The sequence below is a fragment of the Papio anubis genome, chromosome 10 (assembly GCF_008728515.1).
Source record: "Papio anubis isolate 15944 chromosome 10, Panubis1.0, whole genome shotgun sequence".
NCBI classification, from domain to species: Eukaryota; Metazoa; Chordata; class Mammalia; order Primates; family Cercopithecidae; genus Papio; species Papio anubis.
This window is the reverse complement of record NC_044985.1, coordinates 68,587,186-68,611,067: the sequence shown is the minus strand read 5'-3', so window position 1 is coordinate 68,611,067 and position 23,882 is coordinate 68,587,186. Positions and strand designations below refer to the sequence as shown.

Below are 23,882 nucleotides of genomic sequence, written 5' to 3'. Positions count from 1 at the left end.
TAGTGAATGAGTCTCATGAGATCTGACGGTTTTATGAAGAGGAGTTTCCTTGCTCATGCTCTCTTGCCTGCCTCCACGTAAGACATGACTTTGCTCCTCCTTTGCCTCCCACCATGATTGTAAGGTCTCCCCAGCCATGTGCAACTGTGAGTCAATTAAACCTCTTTCCTTTATATATTACCCAATCTCCGATGTGTCTTTGTTGGCAGCATGAGAACTAACTAATACGGTAAATTGGTGCCGGGTAGTGGGGTGCTGCTCTAAAGATACCTGAAAATGTTGAGGTGACTTGGGAACTGGGTAACAGGCAGAAGTTGGAACAGTGTGGAGGGTTCAGAAGACAGGAAGATATGGGAAAGTTTGAAACCTCCTAGAGACTTGTCAAATGGCTTAGACCAAAATTCTGATAGTGATATGGATAATAAAGTCCAGGCTGAGGTGGTCTCAGATGGAGATGAGGAACTTGTTGGGTACTGAAATAAAGGTTACTCTTGTTATGCTTTAGCAAAAAGACTGATAACATTTTGCCCCTGCCCTAGAGATTTGTGAAATTTTTTGGAAGAAACTTCTAAGCAGCAAAGCATTCAAGAGGTGATTTAGGGGCTGTTAAAAGCATTCAGTTTTATGTATTCACAAAGTTAGGGTTTGGAATTACAACTTATGTTTAAAAGGGAGGCAGAACATACAAGTGGAAAATTTGCAGCCTGATGATGCGATAGAAAAGAAAAACCCATTTTCTGAGGAGAAATTCAAGCTGGCTGCAGAAATTTGCATAAGTAACAAGGAGCCAAATGTTAATGGCCAAGATATTGGGGAAAAACATCTCTAGGGCATGTCAGGGTTCTTCACAGCAGCCCGCCCCATCACAGGCCCAGAGCATTGAGAGGAAAAAGTAGTTTTGTGGGTCAGACCCAGAGCCTTGTTGCTTTGTGCAGTCTCAGGCCTTAGTGCCCTGCATCCTAGCCATGGGTAAAAGGGGCCAATGTACAGCTCAGTTCATTGCTTCAGAGGGTGCAAGTCTGAAGTCTTGGTGGCTTCCACATGGTGTTGAGTCTGTGGGTGCACAGAAGTCAAGAATCAGGGTTTGGGAACCTCTGCCTAGATTTCACAGGATGTATGGAAATGCCTGGATGTCCAGGCAGAGGTGTGCTGCAGGGGCAGAGCCCTCATGGAGAACCTCTGCTAGGGCAGTGCAGAAGGGAAATGTGGGTGGGAGCCCCCACATAGAGTCCCCACTTGGGCACTGCTTAGTGGAGCTGTGAGAAGATGGCCACTGTTCTCCAGACAGCAGAATGGTAGATCCGCTGACAGCTTACACCATATGCCTGGAAAAGCCACAGACACTGAACACCAGCTCGTGAAAGCAGCCGAGAGGAGGTCTTTCCTGTGCTGTTCTAGTGATAGTGAATAAGTCTCATGAGATTCAATTGTTTTATAATGGGAGGATCCCCTGCACATGCTCTCTTGCCTGCCACCATGTAAGACATGACTTTGGTCCTCCTTCACTTTCTGCCATGATTGTGAGGACTCCCCAGCCATGTGGAACTGTGAGTCAAACCTCTTTACTTTATAAATTTCCCAGTTTCTGGTATGTATTTATTAGCAGTATGAGAATGAACTAATACCACTAATTACATTTTAACAAACTAATTGGATAAAGTTTTAATAAATACCTTATACATATGCACTTATGTGTACCAGGAGCTTAAAACAATACCTAGTCTATAAAATTTCTGTTCTATTAATATTTTAAAATTATTGTGTAGTTCATTTAGAATCTCCAAATTATAAATGTTCCATCTATTTTAAAAAGTTCATCACTATGAATAAATAATAGTAGGCTACTGATGATTCTGGATTGTAAATCTGAATTTCCCCAATGTAGCATGAGGTAGCTCAAGTGACATATAACACTGACATAGTTTAAGCTTCAAATGATCTCTAATATTTAAATTGACATGATTTATAGAAAGAGTCTTTGTATGTGTATATATCTATATATTTTTGAATTACACAAAGATATTTCAAGAATGCTCATTTGCACGGACATATTTGTATAGGATAAGACTTTTCAGAGAAGAATTTAGATGAAAGATAAATCATGTCATAAATGTCTCAGTTGTATAGATATTTCCCAGAAAGGAAAACTTTAAAATCATTTCCTTAATATGACTATTAAAATGGCTATAATTTTATAATATGCATTAAATGATTAATTGATTTTCATAAAACAGTTGTAGAATTACAGTATAATAGGTCAAGAATATTTTACTCATAAATTTTAGGTATACAGGGTCTTGGTCACTTTCATTTCTTAAAACCTTAAAGTAATATGAAAACTCATTCAATAGATAATTATTGAGCACTAGCAGCAGTCACTCTGATAAATGACCGAGATTTTTTTTTTTAATTAAAGAAAATATTTTTACTTTCATTGTGTGTTTCTATGAGTGTATATGTGGGCAAGTGTTGTATATTTTACAGAAATAAGGAGTGAACATACACATTAAGAGATAACAGCAATCACTGGTTGGAATATTCTTACAGTGCCATGTATGAAGAGAGAGAAGTGCTCAAGAAAATCCTAAAGACAGCTACTTGGTAAAAGTGATATCTGTGCTGGGTTTTTAGGAATACAAATATTAACTAGAAAAAAGGGTTGGATGTTGAGGATGAGAGTGTATATCAGGAACCATGAACAGCTTTGTACAAACACAGGAATCTAAGTTTTCTAAATTAAGATGTAAAAGAAGTAAAGTACCAGGTGAAATAAAGCAAGAAAGAGTTTTAATACCAGAGCTATTCAGCAAATGATCTTTGATTATTAGTTATAAATAGTTTTATTCTAAGAAGTACAGATAATTTATTTCCTACTGGTTCTTTAGAAAAGCTCCAGTCAACAAACCAAAAAGACAGACTTTACTGTTTTTGATAAAATCTTTAGTATAAAAGTTAATTGTTATTACATACTCACACACACACACACACACACATATAATACACATATATAATACATAAAATAAATGTAATAATCAATGGTTAAAAATAGTGGGTTTAAATTTCATTGGTAAGATAAAAGTGCAATGCTTCTAATGAAAAACAAACTGTATTTTCCAAAGAAAGCATGCAAAAATGCCAGGACTTTCACTATTTGCTGTTTCAAAGCAACCATTGAGGTTTACAAATAATCTGGTTTCATTGACATAATCATTGAATATTGAGGAGTCAGTCAATTATTAAATGCCAATACTATTGTTATTTGTAATATAAGTGACCGATAGACATGGCTGGAAGCAGCTCCAGATTTAGATAACTGTGCCTATTTAAAATGTAAATTTAAAGAGGAGAGGCTAGATGATAGACTAGAAGTCTCCACCAATCATCTTCCCCCACCCCACAAGTATAACAATTTTTCCACACAAAAAAAGGCACATTCATAAGAACCAAAAATGAAGTGAGCACTCACAGTACCTGGGTTTAACTTCATTTCACTTAAAGAGGCACTGAAAAAGTAAGATAAACAGTCTTGAATAGCCAATGCCTCCCTTCTCCCAACCCCCAAGAAGTGGCCATTCTGCATGGAGAGAAAAATCTGCGCACTTGAGAGAGTGAGAAAGAAACAATTGTGAGACATTATGTTGAACTCAGTGCTTTCCTGTCACAACAGAAAGCAAAACCTAACTGAACTCAGCTAATGCTCACCTATGGAGGTAGTATTTAAACCAGCCCTAGCCAGAGGGGAATGGACTATTACAGCAGTTGGAACTTGAGTTACTGCAAGCCTTGCCACCTTGGGCCAGAGTGCTCTGGGGCTCTCAATAAAGTTCAGCTTTATTTATTTAATCCTTATTTATTCAACTCGTGGCAGTCTAGGCTGCAACTCTTAGGCAAGTCCTATTGTTGAACTGGGCTCAGAGCCAGTGGACTGGAGGGGCACATAACAAACTGAATAACAGCTGGGATGGCTAAGGGAGGGCTGATGCCACTCCTTCCCCACCCCTAACCCCAAGCTGCAGAGCTTGTGGCTCCAAAAAGACCCCTTCATTCTACTTGAAGAGAAAGAGGGGTGGGAAGGGGAGGGGAGGGGAGGGGTGGGAAGGGGAGGGGAGGGGTGGGGAGGAGACAGAAGAACAGGGAGAACTTTGTCTTGCATCTTAGATACCGTCTCACTCACTGCAGGAAAGAGTACTAGTCAGAGTTGTGAAACCCTCTTTCCAGGTCCCAGCTCCAGGAAAACATTTCTAAACACATGCTGGGCTAGAAGGAAACTTACTTTCTTGAAGGGAAGGACCTAGTTTTGGCAGAATTGATCACTTGCTAACTGAAGAGCCCTTGGGTCCTGAATAACCAGCAGCAACACCCAGGTAGTACTTTGTGGGCCTCGCGTAAGACTCTGTGACTTCCTGGCTTCCAGTTAAACTCTCAGCACATTCCCAGTTGTGGTGGATATGGGGAGAGACTTCCTCTGCTTGAGAAAAGTAGAGAGAAGGAAAGGGGACTTTGTCTTGCACCTTAGGTACAAGCTCCGCCACAGGAAGATAGAGTACAAAATGATCCCTTGGGGTCCTTGAATCCAGGATTTGGATTTTGCATGGCATTTCTGGATCTGCCTTGGGCCAGAGGGGAGCCCACTGCCCTGAAGCTTGAGCCCGAGGCCAGGAAATATTCACCACAAGCTGACTGAAGAACTTCTGACCCTTAAGGAAATATCAGCAGTGCCTGATAGTTCTCTCTACGGGCCTACGGTGGTGGTGGCCATGGGGTGGGGCTCCTCTGCCTCAGGAAATGTGAGGGATAAGTGGGAAGGACCACTTCCACAAATCTTGTGGTTTGAGTGCCAGCTCAGCCACAGTACAACAGAACACCAGGTAGACTTCCAAGGTTTTTGATTCTGGACCCTTGCTTTAAGACATAACCTCTGGACCCAGCTGGGGCTTGAAGGAAATTGATTCCCCAAAGGGAAGGACGTAGGCCACCAGCCATTAGTAAAGCCCCAGGGTTTTGAGTGAACATAGATGGTAGCCAGGTAGTGGCTATAGCAGACTTTGGGTGAGACCCAATGCTGTGCTGGCTTCAGGTCTGAACCAGTGCAATCCAAGTGGTGGTGGCCACAAGGGTGTTTACGTCACTCCACCCCTAGCTCCAGCCAGCTCAGAACTGATAGAGAGACTCCATTTATTTGGGAGAAAGTAAGGGAAAAGAACAGGAGTTTCTGTCTGGTAATCCAGATAATTATTTTGGATCTTGTCCAAGACCTTGGAGATGGTATCTCTGAATCTGCAAGAGCCACAGAATTACTGGGCTTGGGGTGCCTGCTAATGCAGATACAGCATAGTTCACGACATACAGTCCTTTTGGACCTGGAAAACCCTTCTAAAAGTGTAGGTACAAACAAGCCCAAACTCTGAAGACTACAATAAATACCCAACTCTTCAATGACCAGACAGAGACAGATATTCCTAAGTACGAAGACCATCCAGGAAAACATGATCTCATCAAAGGAACCTAATAAGACATGATGGACCAACCCTGAAGAAACAGGGATATGTGACCCTTCATACAGATAATTCAAAATAGCACTTGTGAGGAAACTCAAAAATATTGAAGATAAGAAAGAAAGAATTCAGAATTCTATCAGATAAACTTAACAAAGAGATTGACATAACTAAAATAAAGCAAGCAGAAATTCTTGAGCTGAAAAATGCAATTGGCAAACTAAAGAATGCTTCACAGTTTCTTAAAAACAACTGATCTATCAGAAGAAAAAATTAGTTAGCTTGAAGATAGGCTATTTAAAAATACAAAGTCAGAGGAGACAAAAGAAAAAGGATAAAAAACAATAAATCACACCTACAGGATCCGGAAAATACCCTCAAAGGGGACAATCTAAGAGTTTTTGGCCTCAAATAGGATGTTAAGTAAGACATGGGGATACAAGGTTTATTCAAAGGGATAATAAAAGTGAACTCCCCAAACCTAAAAAAGAAGATATCAATATACAAGTAAAAGAAGGTTATGGAACACCATGAAGATTTAACCTAAAGAAGACTACCTCAAGGCATTTAATAATCAAATTCCCAAAGATCAAGGGGGAAAAAAAAAAGATCCTAAAAGCAGCAAGAGAAAAGAAACAATATAATACAGAGGTCCAACATGTCCAGTAGCAGCCATTTTAATGGAAACTATACAGGCTAGGAGAGAGTGGTATGATGTGTTTAAAGTGCTTAAGGAAAAAAGCAAAAACAAAAACAAAAACAAAAAGCTTTTACCCTAGAATAGTAAACCTGCTTAAAATATCCTTCAAGCAGGAAGGAGAAATAACAACTTTCCCAAAAAAAAGCTGAGGAATTTCATTAATACCAGATTGTCCTACAAGAAATATTAAAGGGAGTACTTCTGTTAGAAAGAAAAGGTTTTTAATGAGCAATAAGAAATCATCTGAAGATACAATATTCACTGGTAATAGTAAGCACACAGAAAAACATGTAACACTGTAACACTGTAACAGTGGTGTGTAAACTACTCTTAAATAGAAAGGTTAAATGACGAAACAATCAAAAACAACAACTACAACAACTTTTAAAGACATAGATAAGACAGAGCAAGACTCCGTCTCAAAAAAAAAAAGAGAAAAAATTAGATATAGATAAGATATAAACAGAAACAACAAAAAATAAAATAGGAGGGGAACAAAGTTATAGCATAGAGTTCTTATTAGTTTTATTTTTGCTTGTTTGCTCATGTTTGTTTATGCAAAAAGTGTCAAGTTGTTAGCTTAAAATAGTGGGTTGTAAGAGGCTATTTGCAAGCCTTATAGTAATCTCAAATCAAAAAAATATACAATTGAAACACAACAAATAAAAATAAAGAAATTAATTCACATCACCCAAGAAAATTTCCTTTAGTGAAAGAAGGACAAGAAGGAAAGAAAGAAGAAATGGAAGACCACAACAAAACCAGAAAACAAATAACAAAATGGCAGTAGTAAGTTCTCACTTATCAATAATAACATTAAGCATACATGGACTAAACTCTCCAATCAAAAGACATAGAATGGTTAAATTAATTAAAAAAAAAACCAACCCAAGATCCAATAATCTGTTACTTACCAGAAACACACATCACCTAAGAAAACACACATAGAGTGAAAATAAAGGGAAGGAAAAAGATACCCCATGACAATGGAAACCAGAAAAGGATAGGAGTAGCTATAGTTATATGAGATAAACAGATTCCATGGCAACAATTGTAAGAAAACACAAGGGAGGTCACTATATAATTACAAAAAGATCAAATCAACAAGAAGATATAACAATTGTAAATATATATGCACCCAACACTGAAGCACCAAGTTTATAAAGCAAACATTAGAGCTAAATAGAGAGCTAGACCTCAGTACAATAATAGCTGGAGAGACTTTAACATCCACTTTCAGCATTGCACAAATATTCCAGAGAGAAAATCAGCAAAGAAACATTGGACTTAACCTGTACTATAGACTAAATGAACTTAATAGATATTTATGACACATTTCATCCAACAGCTACATGATACACATTCTTTTCCTCAGTATAGAGATCATTCTCAAGAGTAGACCATATGTTACATAACAAAACAAATCTTAAAACGTTCAAAAAATTTGAAATAATATTAGGCATCTGCTCTGACCACAGTGGAATAAAACTAGAAATCAATAAAAGGAGGAATTTTGTAAACTATACAAATAAAGGAAAATGAAACAATATGCTCCTTAATGATCAGTGGGTCAATAAAGAGATAAATAAGGAAATCAAAACACTTCTTAAGTGATAATGGAAATGCAACATACCAAAATCTATGGGATACAATCAAAGCATTACTAAGAGGAAAGTTTATAGCAAACTAAAAAAGAAGACAACTTCAAATAACCTAAGAATTCATCTTAAATAACTAGAAAACACAAGCTAACCAAACCCCAAGTTAGTAGAAGAAAAAAATAAATAAAAAAGATTAGAGTGGAAATAAATGAAAATGAAGTAAAAGAAACAATATAAAACATCAAAGAAACAAAAATAAGTTTTTTTTTTTTTTTTAAAAAAGTTAAACAAAATTGGCAAACCTTTAGCAAGACTAAGGGGAAAAAAAAAAAGAGACAAGATCCAAATAAAATCAGAGATGTAAGAGGAGAGATTGCAACAGATACCATAGAAACTCAAAAGACCATTAGTGGCGACTATGAGCAACTACATGCCAATAGATTGAAAACTCTAGAAGAAATACACAAATTCCCAGACATATACAACGTACTGAACCATGAAGAACTCCAAAACTCAAACAGACCAATAACAAGTAACGAGATGGAAGCCATAATAAAAAGCCTCCTAGTAAGAAAAATACGAGAACCTGATGACTTTACTGCTGAATTGAACCAAGCATTTAAGAACAACTAGTAGCAATCATACTCAAACTATCTGAAAAAATAAAGAAGGAGGGAATACTTCCAAACTCATTCTATAAGACCATATTGCCCTGATACCAAAACCAGGAAAAGACACACTGAAAACACACACACACACACATACACACAACAGGTCAACATCACTGATGACTACTGATACAAAAATCCTCAACAAATACTAGCAAACCGAATTAACATATTAAAATGGTTATTCATCATGAGGAAGGGGAATGTATCCCAGGGAGACAAGGATGATTTGACACAGGCAAGTCAATCAGTGTGATACAAAATATCAATAGGATGAAGAACAAAAACCATACAATCGTTTCAATTGATGCTGAAATAGTGTTTGATAAAATTGAACATCCCTTTCTGATAAAAGCCCTCAAAAAGCTGGGTTTAGAAGGAGCATACCTCAACATAATAAAAGCCACATACAGCAGACCCACAGCTAGTATCATACTGAACGGGGGAAAAACTGAAAGCCTTTTCTTTGTGGTCTGGACCATGACAAGAATGACCACTCTCACCGCTGTTATTCAACAGAGTACTGAAATCCTAGCTAGAGCAATCAGACAAGAGAAAGAAATAAAAGATATCCAAATTGGAAAGGAAGAAGTCATGTTATCTTTGTTCCAGATGATATAATCTTATACTTGGAAAAACCTAAAGATGCCACCAAAAAGCTTTTAGAACTGATGAACAAATTCAGTAAAGTTTCAGGATACGAAATTAACATACAAAAATCAGTAGCAATTTTATATACCAACAATTAAAATTCTGAAAAAGAAATTAAGAAATTAATTGTGTTTGCAATAACTCCAAATAAAATAAAATACCTCGACTTAACCAAAGAAGTAAAAGATTTATGCAATAAAAAAGCTATAAAACATTGATGTAAGGAATTGAAGAGGACACCAAAAAGTAGAAATATATTCCATGTTCATGGATTGGAAGAATCAATATTGTTAAAATGTACATACTACCCAAAGATTAATCTACAGATTTAATGCAATTCATATTAAAATAGCAAATATATCCTTCATATAAATAAAAAATATCATAAAATGTATATGGAACCACAAAAGACCCAGAATAACCAAAGTTATCTTAAGCAAAAGGAACAAACCTGGAGGAATCACATTACTTGGCTTAAATTATAATACAGAGCTAAAGTAACCAAAATGGCATGGTATTGGCATAAAAAAGACAGACCAATGGAATAAAATAGGGAACCCAGAAATAAATCCATACATCTACAGTGAACTCATTTTCAACAAAGGTTCAAAGAACATACATTGGGTAAAGGACAGTCTCTTCAATAAATTGCACTGAGAAAACTAGATATCCATATGCAGAAGAAAGAAATTAGACTCCTATTTTTTTCCATAAACAAAAATCCCACCAAATAAAACTACTAAAAGAAAACACTGGGAAAACTCTTCAGGACATTGGAGAAGGCAAAGATTTCTTGAGCGATAACTCACAGACCCAGACAATCAAAGGAAACATGGACAAATGGGATCACATCAAATTAAAAAGCTTCTGCACAGAAAAAAAAAAAAAAAATTAACAAACTGAAGAGACAACTCACAGAATGGCAGAAAATATTTGCAAACTACCCATCTGACAAGACATTAATAACCAAAATATATAAGGAGCTCAAACAACTCTATAAGAAAAAAATCAAACAATCAGATTTAAAAATGGGCAAAATATCTCAATATACATTTCACAAAAGACATAAAAATGACAAACAGGTAAGTGAAAAGGTACTCAGCACCATTGACTATTAGAGAAATGCATATCAAAACTGCAATGAGACATCATCTCGCTCCAGTTAAAATGGCTTTTATCCAAAAGGCAAGCAATAAAAAATACTAGTGAAGACGTGGAGGAAAAGGAATCCTTGTACACTGTTGGGAATAATGCAAATTTGTACAACCACTCTGGAGAACAGTTTGGAGGTTCCTTAGAAAACTAAAAACAGAGCTACTGTACAATCCAGCAATCCCACTATACACAAAAGAAAGGAAATCAGTGTATTGAAGAAATATCTGCACTCTCATGTTTATTGCAACACTGTTCACAATAGTAAAGATTTGGAAGCAGCCTAAGTCTCCATCAACAGATAAATGGAAAAAGAAAATGTGGTACATAAACACGTAATTGTCATTCAGCCATAGAAAATAAAGAGATCCTGTCATTTGCAACCACATGGATGGAACTGGAGATCACTATCTTAAGTGAAATAAGCCAGGCACTGAAAGACAAGCACCACATGTTCTCACTTATCTGTGGGAGATAAAAATTAAAGCAAACTCATGGAGATGGAGAGCAGAAGGATGGTTACCAGAGGCTGGAAAGGGTAGCTGAGGGTGGGTAAGTGGGGGATATTTAATGGGCACAAAAATACAGTTAGAATAATAAGTAAGTCCCAGTATTTTTGAGCATAAGAAAGTGACTATAGCAGAAAAATAATTTAATTGTACATTTAAAAAGAATTAAAAGTAATTGGATTGCTTGAAACACGAGGACAAACACTTGAGGCGAGGGATACCCTATTTACTCTGATGTAATTCTTATACATGGCATGCCTGTGTCAAAATATCTTATGTAAGCCATAAATATATATACCCACTATGTATCCACAAAAAATAAAAATTACAGTTAAAAAATAAACAAAATGTAAAGGTGTCAATATTGTAGAGGCTGTCCAGAAGCACTAAGCTACATCCAGGTGATTGTACTAATCTTGATCATTTATGCACAAATATTTCTCTTATTTTTGTGACAGACTTCCTGATACCAAGGTGAACAAACTCACCTAATATTTTGATAATATTCAACTGGTCTGAGACCTGGCCAAATACTTTGTAGAGTTTTAAAACTGGAATTTACCAGTTTTAATATTTTTTCTTATATTTTTCTGCAACAAGAAAAATGTTCCACCTCATATTTACATCTAGAAAAGTAATTTTGAAAGGCAAATAATAGAAATCAAGTATAGTTACACTCCAAATAATAACACTTTGGTCAATGATGGACTGCATATAGAAATGTGGTCCCACCAGCCAAGCCAATATGGTAAAACCCCATCTCTACTAAAAATACAAAAACTAATGGGGCGTGGTGGCACGTGCCTGTAGTCCCAGCTACTCGGGAAGCTGAGGCAGGAGAATTGCTTGAACCCAGGAGGCAGAGGTTGCTGTGAGCTGAGATCACACCACTGCACTCCAGGCTGGATGACAGAGCAAGACTCTGTCCAAAAAAAAAAAAGAGAAATGTAGTCCCAGAAAATTATAATGGAGATGAAAATATTATGTTGCCTACTGATATTGTAGATATCATATCATCATAGGGAAATGCATTACCTTTTCTATGTTGAGATACATTTAAATACACAAATATCATTGTGTTACAATTGCCCACAGTATCTGCTGTAGTAACATGCTATACAGGTTTGTAGCCCAGGAGCAACAGGCACATAGCATAGGTGTGTAGTAAGGTGCACCACCTAAGTTTATATAGGTACACTCCATTATTTTTGCACAATGATGAAATTGCCTAATGACATATTTATCAGAATGGATTTCAGTTGTTAAGTGATGTATGACCGTAATATTTTTAGAATACCAAGTGGAAATAACAACACAACTTTCACACTAATAAATACACAAGGCATTATCTATGAAACTTATGGAAACATCAATGATATTTCTAAAGCTTCCTCAACAATTTATTGAGAGTCATTGTAAGAAATTCTTAGTGATAAATGTCAAGACAGGAATGGCAGTTAGCATGGATTAGAAAGTTAGAAAATTATTAAAAGTAATTTGTGAGATAAAGTGATATAGCAATTTTATCTAAAACAAATTATAATGTACACTGCATACAATTCAATATATGTTTCGGAAATATGCAAGTCACAAATAGCAAAGTGTAGAGAACTCAATATTCTTTGGTTATGATACCTTCTCAGAGGGCCAACTCTACTTTTTAATGTATTCTGTTAGTTCTATAGAGAACAAAAGTGTTATAAGGGCAACGTAGGTCAAACTAACATTAATTATCAGATGTATTCTCAGGAAAATCCATGATGCTAGCAATGTTACAACGATCCTAGCCTCAGGTTAATGGATAAAATTGAGAGATTGGCAAAGGTTTAATCAATGTAAGAAGAAGGAAAGAGAGACTGAGAGAGAATATAGATTCAGACCAATAATAAGAGAAAATATAAAAATTAACTCTATGTTAGTTATTCATAAGTTTGTGCTTTAACATTTAGGTCAACTACATTGTTTTACAGTTGCCAAGCAAATTTTCATAAACATCCTTATACCTATACTTTGTATACCTGTCTGATTGCATAACAAAGACAGATTCCTACAAACAGGACCTTTGGAATAAAAGTGTGCTCTTCTTGAGGCTTTTGATGTTTTCCAAACAGCTATTCATTACTTTACACCATTTTTACACTACTCTCAACATATATGAGAATATACACCATATTCAATGTTGGGTAGCATTACTCAATATTTTAATTTATAGTCAATAAGTGACATATCATTAATGTTTAGCCCATAATTCATTTGTTTACTAGGAAGGTTGAAATATTTTTACATGCATATTAGCCATCTGTATTGTTCATTCAGAATATTACTCCTTAAAATTGATTAAGCAATATTATATATATTACCTTGTTTGATAATGAAAATAAAAATGTAGAAAAGGATTGCATTAGTATGCATATTTAGATATATTAAACTGAAACTAAGTAAATTTGAAAGACTTGTCCAGAGTTAAATGCACATAGTAGGTCCAGGACTCGAATCAAGATTTCCGGGATCATATCCTCTGATCTATCTCCTATATTTATTCTGCTATATGTTACCTAAGCTGCCTAACTCTTCAGGTCTGGCTGATTTGGTTGTCATGCATATATTCATGTCTCTTTCACTGAGTGCTCTTTATTTGTCAGGTGCTCTTCTAAGCGCAGTTGATATATCTGTGACAAAGTAGAAAATACTCTCTTTTAAAATAACATTTTCACTATAGTTGAGAGGAACAGATATTAAAACATATAAACAAGTTAATTCTATAGAATATTGGACAGTGAAAAGTGCTGTGGATGAAACAAAGCAGAGAGGGCCAAAGGGCATGTAGTGAGGGGAGGGATAGCAATTTCAAATAGAGTGATTAGGGAAGGTGTATGAATTTTCTATTTTGGTGTAACAAATTACCACAAATTTAGCAGCTTAATCAGCCCACATTTATTCCATGATCTGCATACCTGTCCTTTCATCCATCAAGAAGTTGGCTAGGGTATATTTTCATCTGGAGGATTGTCTGTGGAAAATGTCCACTTCCAAGCTTTCTAATACTATTAGTGGAATTCATTTCCTTGTGGTAGTAGGACTGAGAGCCTGGGCTTCTTATTGGCTGTCAGTCAAGGCCATTCCAAGCAACTAGAGGCTGACAGCAGTTTCTTGTCCCTGAGGTTTTTCATAAGACTCACTGAAATCATGACAGCGTATTCAAAGTTATCAAGGAAGTGTCTCTCTCTCTCTCCATTCTGCAAAGTATATAAAGCAACCTAGTCAATGGAGTGTTATCTCACCAATTTTTCATATTTTGTCAGTTAGAAACAAGTCACAGGTTCCATCCACATGCAAGGGAAGGGAATTATATAAGGCATGACTCACTGGGAAGCACTTTAGAGTGTGTTCACCATAGAAGTTCGCATTGACAAGGTGACATTTGAGCATAGACTTTTAAGAAATGTGAAATAACCGAAACAGATATCTCAGGGAAAACTCTCCAGACAGAGAGAACATTCAGAGTGAAATAATGAATTTGCAGGTCATTTTTGTTTTGACCATTGCTCGTAGTTGCATGGTAGCACAGATGCTCTTTAGCTGCAAGTTTTAAGAGTGGGAAAAGAAGAGTTCTCTGAACCACGACACTGGGCAAGTGACATTTGACAGAGGAAAAGAAAACTCAGACCTGGTTTATAGATGGTCCTGTGTGACATGCAGGCACCTTTTGAAATAGACAGCTGCAGCACTACAGGCTTTTTTGTTTGCTTGTTTGTTTGTTTGTTTGAGATGGAGTCTCACTCTGACGCCCAGGCTAGAGTACAGTGGCGCAATCTCGGCTCACCGCAACCTCCTTCTCCCAGGTTCAACCGATTCTCCTGCCTCAGCCTCCTGAGTAGATGGGACAATATGCACATGCCATCATGAGCAACTAATTTTTGTATTATTAGTAGAGATGGGTTTTCACCATGTTAGCCAGGCTAATCTTGAACTCCTGACCTCAGGTGATCCACCCACCTCTGCCTCCCAAAGTGCTGGGATTACAGGCATGAGCCACTATGACCAGCCTACAGTTCTTTTCTGGGACTACAATGAAGAGCAGTGATGACAGGAATTCCTCTCAATGGGAAGAACATCAAGTAGTGAATTTTGTTGTTCATTGTTTTTGGAAGGAGAAATAGCGAGATGTAAAATTATATACCAATTCATGAGCTGTGGCCAATGAGTTGGCTGGATGGTTAGAAACTTGCAAGAAACATGATTTAAAAATTGGTAACAAGAAGGACTGGGTATGTGAATAGACTTCTGCAGGTGGGAGAAAAATAGGAAGACATTTGTGTCCCACATAAATGCTCATCAAAAGGTCACCTCAGCAGAGAAGGTTTTAATAATCAGGTAGATAGCCTCTTTCCCCAGCTGCCTGTGTCATTGCCCCGTGAACTCATGAACAAAGAGGCCATTGTGGCAGGAACACGGGTCATACATGGGCTCAGCAATGTGGACTTCCACTCACCAAGGTAGACCCGGCTATGGCCATCACTGAGAGCCCAATGCCAGCAGCAACAGAGACCACCACTAACCCCCGATACAGCACTATTCCCGGAAATGATCGGCCAGCTGCCTGGTGGCAGGTTGAGTATATTGGATGGCTTTCATCACGAAAGGGGCAGTGTTACCATCTTCCTGGAGTAGAAACTTACTCTGGGTATGGACTTGCCCTCCCTGCACTCAATGATTCTCACAAAACTATCATCTGTGGACTAGCTTATCCACATTTATGATATTCCACACGCAGCGTTTCTCTAATCAAGGTACTCACTTCACAGCAAATGAAGTATAGCAATGGGCCCAGGCTCAAGAAATTATCTTCTCTTACCATGTTTTCTATCACCCTGAAGAAACTGGTTTGTTAGAATGGTAGAATGGCCTTTCATAGGAAATTTTTCAAAAGACCAAAGAATGGGTGAAAAAAGATATTTTTCTCTCCTTATTTGTTGAAACAGGCACTTTACACTAAACACTTAGTTTAATGTGGTATGGTGGTTTCTAGTGTGGAATATCATCATATATATACCTCTCCCCTACTGGTTGATGTCTGGGTTGTTTCTGATTCCCATTATTACAAACAGGTATATAGTGAAGTCTTTTTACATAAAACTCTGTACATGTGCAAGTATCTCTGAAGGATAAATAACTTAAAAGGAAAAGTTGTTAGAACAAAGCATATATATGGACTTTATGGACTTTAAATTTAAATTTTAAAATAAATACTGTTTGATTACCCTCCTCCACCCCAAGAAAGAAAATTCAGGTACAACTCCAGCCAGGTGGCAATACCAGGCAGAGTTTGAGTAACATTCTCCAGAAGGCTGTATATGTTCATCCAATATATGATGTTGTTTTCCTTACAACCAGGATTCATGGTTCCAAGAATCAAGAGGCAAACATGGGACAGGCACACTCCCTCTTACCACTATTGATCTACTTACTAGCAAAGTTTTGGCTTCCTATTTATGGTACCTTATGTTCTGCTGGCCTAGAAGTCTTAGTTCCAAAGGAAGGAATGCTTCCATCAGGAGACACATTAATTATTCCACTGAACTGGAAGTTAAGACAGAATGGGTTAAGCTACAGCTACCCACTTTGGGCTCCTTATGTGTCTGTATCAACAGGTAAAGGGGGGAGTTACTGTGCTGGGTGGGGTTACTGATTTTGATTACCAAGGGGAAATTGGACTACTATTGCACAATGGAGGTAAGGAAGATTATATCTGGAATACATGACATCCCATAGGGCATACCTTAGTATTACCATTTCCTGTGACTGACATCAATGGAAAAATAGAACAATTCAGGCAAGACTAATAATGGACAAGACCCTCAAAAATGAAGTCTTGAGGCATCCTACTAGTCAAGGAATGACTATCAATTGAGGTGCTTGTTGAGGTTGAAGGGAGTGGGTAATAAAAGAAAGCATTTGTAAATACTGGCGATAACCATGTGGCCAGTTACAGAAATGAGGACTTCAATTGACTTGACAATATTTTCCTTATTTTATATAAATATGTGTGTGTGTGTGTGTACTAGTTGTGCCTTATCTGCATGGAATACATTCCAAAAGCCCCAGTGGATGTCTAAAACCACATATAATACCAAATCCTACATTTACTGTTTTTTCCTATATGTATACACATGCACACCTATGATACAGTTTAATTTATAAACTAGGCACAGTAAGAGATTAACAATAATTAATAATAAAATAGAACAATTATAACAATATACTGTAATATAAGTTATGGGAATATAGTCTTTTTCTTTTTTTCAGCATATTTGATTGTACTATACTCATCTATTTTCAGAACACAGTTGACAGTGAGTAACTAAAACTGCAGATAAGGGGATACCACTGTATACACACACACACACACACTTGTTTTTCTTTTTTATCCTTTTATGATATGACATAATATGTATTGAATTACATCATAATATTTAAGTATTATTAATTTTACATCATAGTGTTTAAGTTAAGGATATTAAGGAGAAAAGTGAACATTATCCAATGACTTTAAATTATCTTCTGGGGAAAGGATTAGTATGTTTTGGGTTGTATGCAGAATAGTTGTATCATGTTAGACAGAGTGTGACCTTGTTATTACATTTATTTGGAGTTTAAGTTAGGGTTAAGATGTGTATGGGTGTCAAGTTAACTTAGAAAGAGGTGAACTTGTGATGGTTAATTGCATGTGTAAACTTGACTAGGCCATGGTATCTATATATTGGTCAAACACTAGTCTAGATTTTACTGTGAATATGTTTTTTAGATAAGATCAATATTTAAATCAGTAGACTTTGAGTGAAGTAGATTACCCTCCATAATATGGTGAGCCTCATTTAATCAATTGAAGCACAGCAGAAAAATCAATAGATTCCTAGTCTTTAATAGCATCATTGAATTACAGCATCAGCCTTTGACAGATTACCTATGCAATTTTTTTTTTCATCTTACTCTGGCTCCTAAGCTGGAGTCCAGTGGTACAATCTCAGCTCACTGCAAACTCTGCCTCTCAGGTTCAAGCATTTCTCCTGCCTCAGCCTCCCAAGTAGCTGGGACTACAGGCACATGCAACCATGCCCAGCTAATTTTTGTATTTTTAGTAGAGACGGGGTTTCACCATATTGGCCAGGATGGTCTCCATCTCTTGACTTCGTGATCCACCCGCCTTGGCCTTGAAAGTGCTGGAGTTACAGGCGTCAGCCACCGTGCTCAGCCAATCTTTTTAGAGTCAACTTTAAAATGTCTCTTATTTATAGTTGAATGTAATCTTATCTTAGATATTCACTTACCAGACATTGTTCCTGGATAATTCTCTTTATATTTTTAGACTTCTGTCTCCTCATATGATGTGTAAAATTCCTTCAAGTTTTTATATTCTAAGCTCTATATTTCCAATACCATCTTTCAAGTTGGAGTGAGTTAGTATGAAATTAAATATATATTTAGATTAATAACAAGAATTACCTTGTTAAGTGTTTTCCCTACTACAAGTAAATACATTGCTCTCTTGTTCCAATATTTTTGGTTATAGTTTCATATTTCTTAGTGAGTTAATATATTATCCACTATTACTGTTTCCATAAGCTTAAAGCTTCCTTTGAATCCCGGAGAGTTGTTTCTGTTAAGAACTATTTTTTACAAGCTTTTGAAAAACCTAAGTGTGATTTTTACCTTGTAGAGAAGTAATACCATCAAATAATTACAACTCAATCACCAACTCTATTTCCTGAATCAATTTAGCTCTCTTCAATGACACTATGCAAAAGGTTCTATTAGAATGTTAGCAAATATCCTTCTTTGGAGAAGGTTAAGATATTCTAGTGGATGGTATCACACATTAATGTGTAATTTTGTTCTAGTCATTATTTAATCAATGGCATTCTGCTGAATGAACCTGTGGAAGACTTTAAAATTTCCTTTCCCATTACTACCATGAATGTGTATCGTTTGGATTTTTCTCATGGCAGCTTTAAAAGCATCTAATCTCTTAATGACATATCAGATCTGAACAATATCTTTCCCCAAGGCCTCTCGTTCTTTAGATTCCATTAACTCAAGTTTCTCTTTGTGTACAAAATCTCATTCTAGTTCTAATATAAAAGTCTTTGCAATCTGTGCATGTTATGTCTAAAACTGATTTTCTGACCATTCAGTTCATTTTCTTAAGTGCTGGATCAGAAGTGTCTCATGCATTGCAAGTGCTCATGAATACTTTTCAAATTGAATTCACATAGGATGGCAGTGATTAACTTCTTCAGAGAATAGGAGGCTTTGAAAATTTGCTAACAAAAATATTGGATAGTACAGTGAGAGTAATAGAAACTCATGTGTAACAGGCGTTGATGCTATTATTTTTTAATATATATACAAACAACTGAATGCCCAATGATTGAAGAATGGTTAAGAGATATGGCTCAACTTTATACAGATATACCTTGCAGTTATTACCAATAATGTTAATAGCTGTAAAATATTTGAGATATTCTTGGACTAAAATGTTATCTTTTAAATGCAAATTTTTTTACAATGTAATCACAAGTATCTGCATCTATAGAAATAGAGTAAAAATGCCAGAAAATATACAAGATGCTAATTATATTTCTCTTTGTACAGTAAATATGGAATTATTTTACTTTTATTTTCCACCTTACTTTTATTTTCCTAACAATGGGAAATATGTTATTTCCCATTTTCTTCTGACTAGTATGTTTTACACAGATAAGAGTTTCTTAAATTTAAATTTGAAATATAAAAATAAAATTTATTGTAAAACCAAAATAAAAATTACTACTGCACAATTACTCCAATTGTATTTTCATATATATGGCTTAATAAATAACTAGATTATTCCAAATATTCCCAATTCTTTGAACATTCACAAGTAAATCAACATATCAAATAAAATGGTTAAAATCAATCTGGCGAATTATTGTTTATATGATTTTTAAAACCATGAAATCTATGTGGGTTAGTTAACATTTTAATCATTTATTTGGTGTAATGGGAAAATAATATATAGACACAGTTGTTGTAGTGGTCTGTGAGAAATATAATATTATGCTATGTAAGTGTAAATATATCATTTATTCTTTTTATCTTTTTCAAAAAGGTTATGTGTATATAGTTACAAGTGATTTACTGCTTAATATATAATAAATTAATTGTAACAGTTTAGAAAGTTTTCTCTTTCTTTATGGAGGAATTTAAACCTGGTGTAACTTTAGATTTCCAATTCTTAGACACGTAATAAAGGTGGAATGTCAATTCCTGTTATTAGGAAATTTGGCTTATGACTTGTAAGTTATATTTACAAATAACTTCAAATTGCTTTTGGACTGAGAAGGATGCGAAGGATTTATCATTTGGTGAGAATCCATAACTGAGATTTTCCTAAATACAAACTAAGTTTATCCCTTGCCAGAACAGTGGAAGTAATACCTAGAGAGCCTCTTACAACATACATTAGTTCTTGATGAACTTCTAAGCCATCCACCCATATTATCTCATCGCTCTGCAATTAAATTGTAACTTGGAACACCAGATAAAAGAGCCCTAGAATTACTGTGGGAATGCAAGGACTCCTACTGAAAAGGATGTGAGATGCTGGCCTGTATCCTTCTAAGTGAATCTAATGTTGAATAATCATTCAAAAATGCATGTGTGGCAGGATGGGCCAGGCCAATAAGCTGTGTTTTCTAGGCAATGAGACCACAGCCTCTGACCTGCATTCCAGAGGGCATATGAAATTCTGTTTACGTCTTGGGAGGGCACAGATACTCTGACACGGGCAGCCACAGATACAGAAGAAGAAATCCAAAGGTAGTACTTGAGCATCTGAAGTCAAATAAGCCTGAGGAATCTGAAAGGAAAAAATCTATAATCCAAGAAATGAGCCTTGGTGATAATTAAAGTTGATTAGAGGAAGCTGTTTAAGAATGTGACCTGAGAATTTAGAGTCATGCAGCCACATGAGTAGTGAGGTTAAGCATCTTTTTGAATGTTTAGAAACTAGTATTGAGTGACCTTGGTGGAAATGGAAGAGTAGGAAATTTCGAAGCCTTGTCTCTTCACAGAAACACTGAGAAAAAATAAAAAACTATCAGAATCAACTTTTTGGATAACTGGAAAGTAATCAAAGGTTTACAGAAACTGAATGATCACTGAATCGAGGAAAAGATAACAAGCATGGTTGGAGAGCTTTGTGAGACTTTACTTTCTCCTCATCCCAATCCCCTACCTGGAAAAAGAAAAAGGAACTGTCAACCAAGAATACTGTATCTAACAGAACTATACTCAGAAATAAAGCAAAAATTATGACATTCACAGATAAATAAAAGCTGAAGGAGTTGTTGCTAGTGGACTTGCTTTATAAGAAATGCCAAGAGGAGCCATTCAGGCTGAAATAATGGACTCTAGAGAAGAATTTGAAGTCATATAAAGAAATAAAGTACACTGGTAAAGGCAACTACATAGGTAAATATAAAAGTCAGTATAATTGTATTTTAACTCTTCTTTCATTCTTATGTCCCATTATCCAATAATTATAAATCTATGACAATGTATACACAATGCAAACATAATGTAATTTATACCAATAACTACATAAAGAAGGAGGTCTAAAGCTATATCAAAGCAGGTTTTGGAATACAAGTTAAGCTAAGTTTGCAAAAGAATGATATTGAACACCTACCTCACACCATAATGGGTGCAGCATACCAACGTGACACAGGTATACATATGTAACAAACCTGCACGTTGTGCACATGTACCCTAGAACTTAAAGTATAATAAAAAAAAATTTAAAAAAAAACTTAGCTCAAAATTGATTAAAAATCTAAATCTAAAACTAAATCTATAAGTCTTAAAGGTGATCATAGGGCTACATCTTCATGGCCTCAGATTTAGCAATGGCTTCTTTCATACAGCACCAAAAGCATGAACAACAAAACAAAAATATATTAATGGGACTTCATTAAAATTAAACAATTTTGTGCATCGAAAGACAAAATCAAGTTCTTCGAGAATACAATGTAGAGAATAGGTGGATTGTTTGCAAATAATGTATCTTATAAAGGCCAAATATACAGAACATGTAAACAAAAAGGCAACCACATGTTTAAAAGTGGGCAAAAGACTTGAATAGACATTTCTCCACAGAAAATTTACAACCAGTAAGTAAGCATGTGAAACGATGTGCAACGTCATTAGTAATTAGGGAAATGTGAATCAAAGCCACAATTAGAAACCATTTAACACTCACTAGGATTGTTAAAATTTTAAAAAGAATAGAGCATAATAAATGTTGGCAAGGATGTAGAGAAATTGAAACGCTAGTTAATTGCTGTTGGCAATGTAAATTGGTGCAGCCACTGTTGAAATACTTTGGCAGATTCTTGAAAATTAAACATATAATTACTGTAGGACCCAGCAGTTCCATTTCTAGGTATATGCCCAAATTGTTTGAAAAATGGATATTCAAACAAAAACTTTTACACAAATGACCATAACAACATTATCTGCAACAGCCAATGTGTGGAAACAACTTAAGTTCCGATCAATAATAAATAGACAAAACTGTGATATATCCAAGGAATATAGAACTTGGATACACCACAAAAAATCGCATTCTATGAGAAATAAGCCAGACACAAAAGGTCATATAGTGTACAATTCAATTTACATGCAATATTCAGAATAGCTAAGTCAATAGAGACAGAAAGATTAGTGGTCACCTGGGCCTAGGGCTATAGGAAAATGGGAGTGACTGTATAAAGTTTAGAGAGTTGCTTTTTGGGGAGATGAAAGTTTGGAACTAGAAAAGGATGGTGTTCACACAATGTAAATGTGCTAAATGTCACTGATTTGTTCACTTTATTATGTTGAATTTTTTTGGTGAATTTCACCTAAAAATTACAAATGCTTTGATTTTCTCACCTTTTCTAAATATAATCTCTACTTTATCCAAATATTTTTAATCAGCAAAAACAAAAGGAGTAAGCATTTTTTTTCAGACCATAAAACAAAATTTTCAGAGGGGAAATTGTCAGAAAAAAAGGAAAAAAGAAAGAGAGAAATAAATGAAATGCAGAACAAAAGCAATTTGTTTTATAATTTATTCACTGTAACATTCATATACACTAATAAACATTCAAGCTGAGAGCCAAACAAGGATATAATTCCATTTACAATAGTCACAAAAGTATCTAAGAATACATCTAACCAAGGAGATGAAAGGTCTCCGCAAGGAAAACTACAAAGCACTACTGAAGGAAATCATAGATTACACAAACAAATAAGAAAAAAATTCCATGCTCATGAATTAGAAAATCAATATGGCTAAAATGACCATATTGCCAAAGTAATCTATAGATTAAATGCTATTTCTATCAAACTACCTACTAATGTCATTCTTTGCAAAATTAGAAATACTATTCTAAAATAGATAAGGAACCAAAAAAGAGCCCAAATAGTTAAAACGATCTTAAGCAAAAAGTATGAAGTCAGAGGTATCATGTTACTGACTGCAAACTATACTGTAAGGCTTCAGTAACCAAAACAACATGGTACCAGTACAAAAACAAACATGCAGACAAATGGAATGGAAGAGCAAACCCAGGAATAAAGCTGCACACCTGCAGTCATCTGACCTTTGACAAAGTTGACAAAAATAAACAATGGGGAAAGGACTCCCTATTCAATAAATAGTGCTGAGATAGCTCGCTAGCTATATGCAGAAGAATGAATCTGGACACCCACCTTTCACCACATACAAAAATTAACTCAATATGTATTAAAGATGTAAGACTTCAAACTATAAGAATCCTAGAAGAAAACCTGGTAAACACCATTCTGGACATTGGTATTGGGAAAGAATTTATGACTGAATCCTCAAAAGTAATTGCAATAAAAACAAAAATTGACAAGTGGACCTAATTAAAATAAAGAGCTTCTGCACATCAAAAGAAACTATCAACAAAGTAAGCAGAGAAACTGCAGAATGGGAGAAAATATTTACAAACTATACATCTGACAAAGGCGTAATATCATAAATCTATAAGGAACTTGAA

The 23,882-nt window shown here is 35.6% G+C and overlaps 1 protein-coding gene across 3 annotated transcripts in view; it reads right to left on the bottom strand.

The window, feature by feature from the left end:
• Window positions 1-23,882, bottom strand: part of ZNF804A (zinc finger protein 804A) — a 344,070-nt gene that overhangs the window by 6,990 nt on the left and 313,198 nt on the right. The window contains exons 1-2 of one of the 3 annotated variants that reach the window (XM_031651392.1): window positions 13,731-14,566; window positions 13,332-13,445 (exon numbers count right to left, since the gene is read on the bottom strand). The exons of the other annotated variants lie outside the window; for them this stretch is intronic. The gene's annotated coding sequence lies outside the window, so the exon portion shown is untranslated. Of the gene's footprint in view, window positions 1-13,331; window positions 13,446-13,730; window positions 14,567-23,882 lie in introns of those variants that run through there. 3 annotated transcript variants of the gene reach the window in all.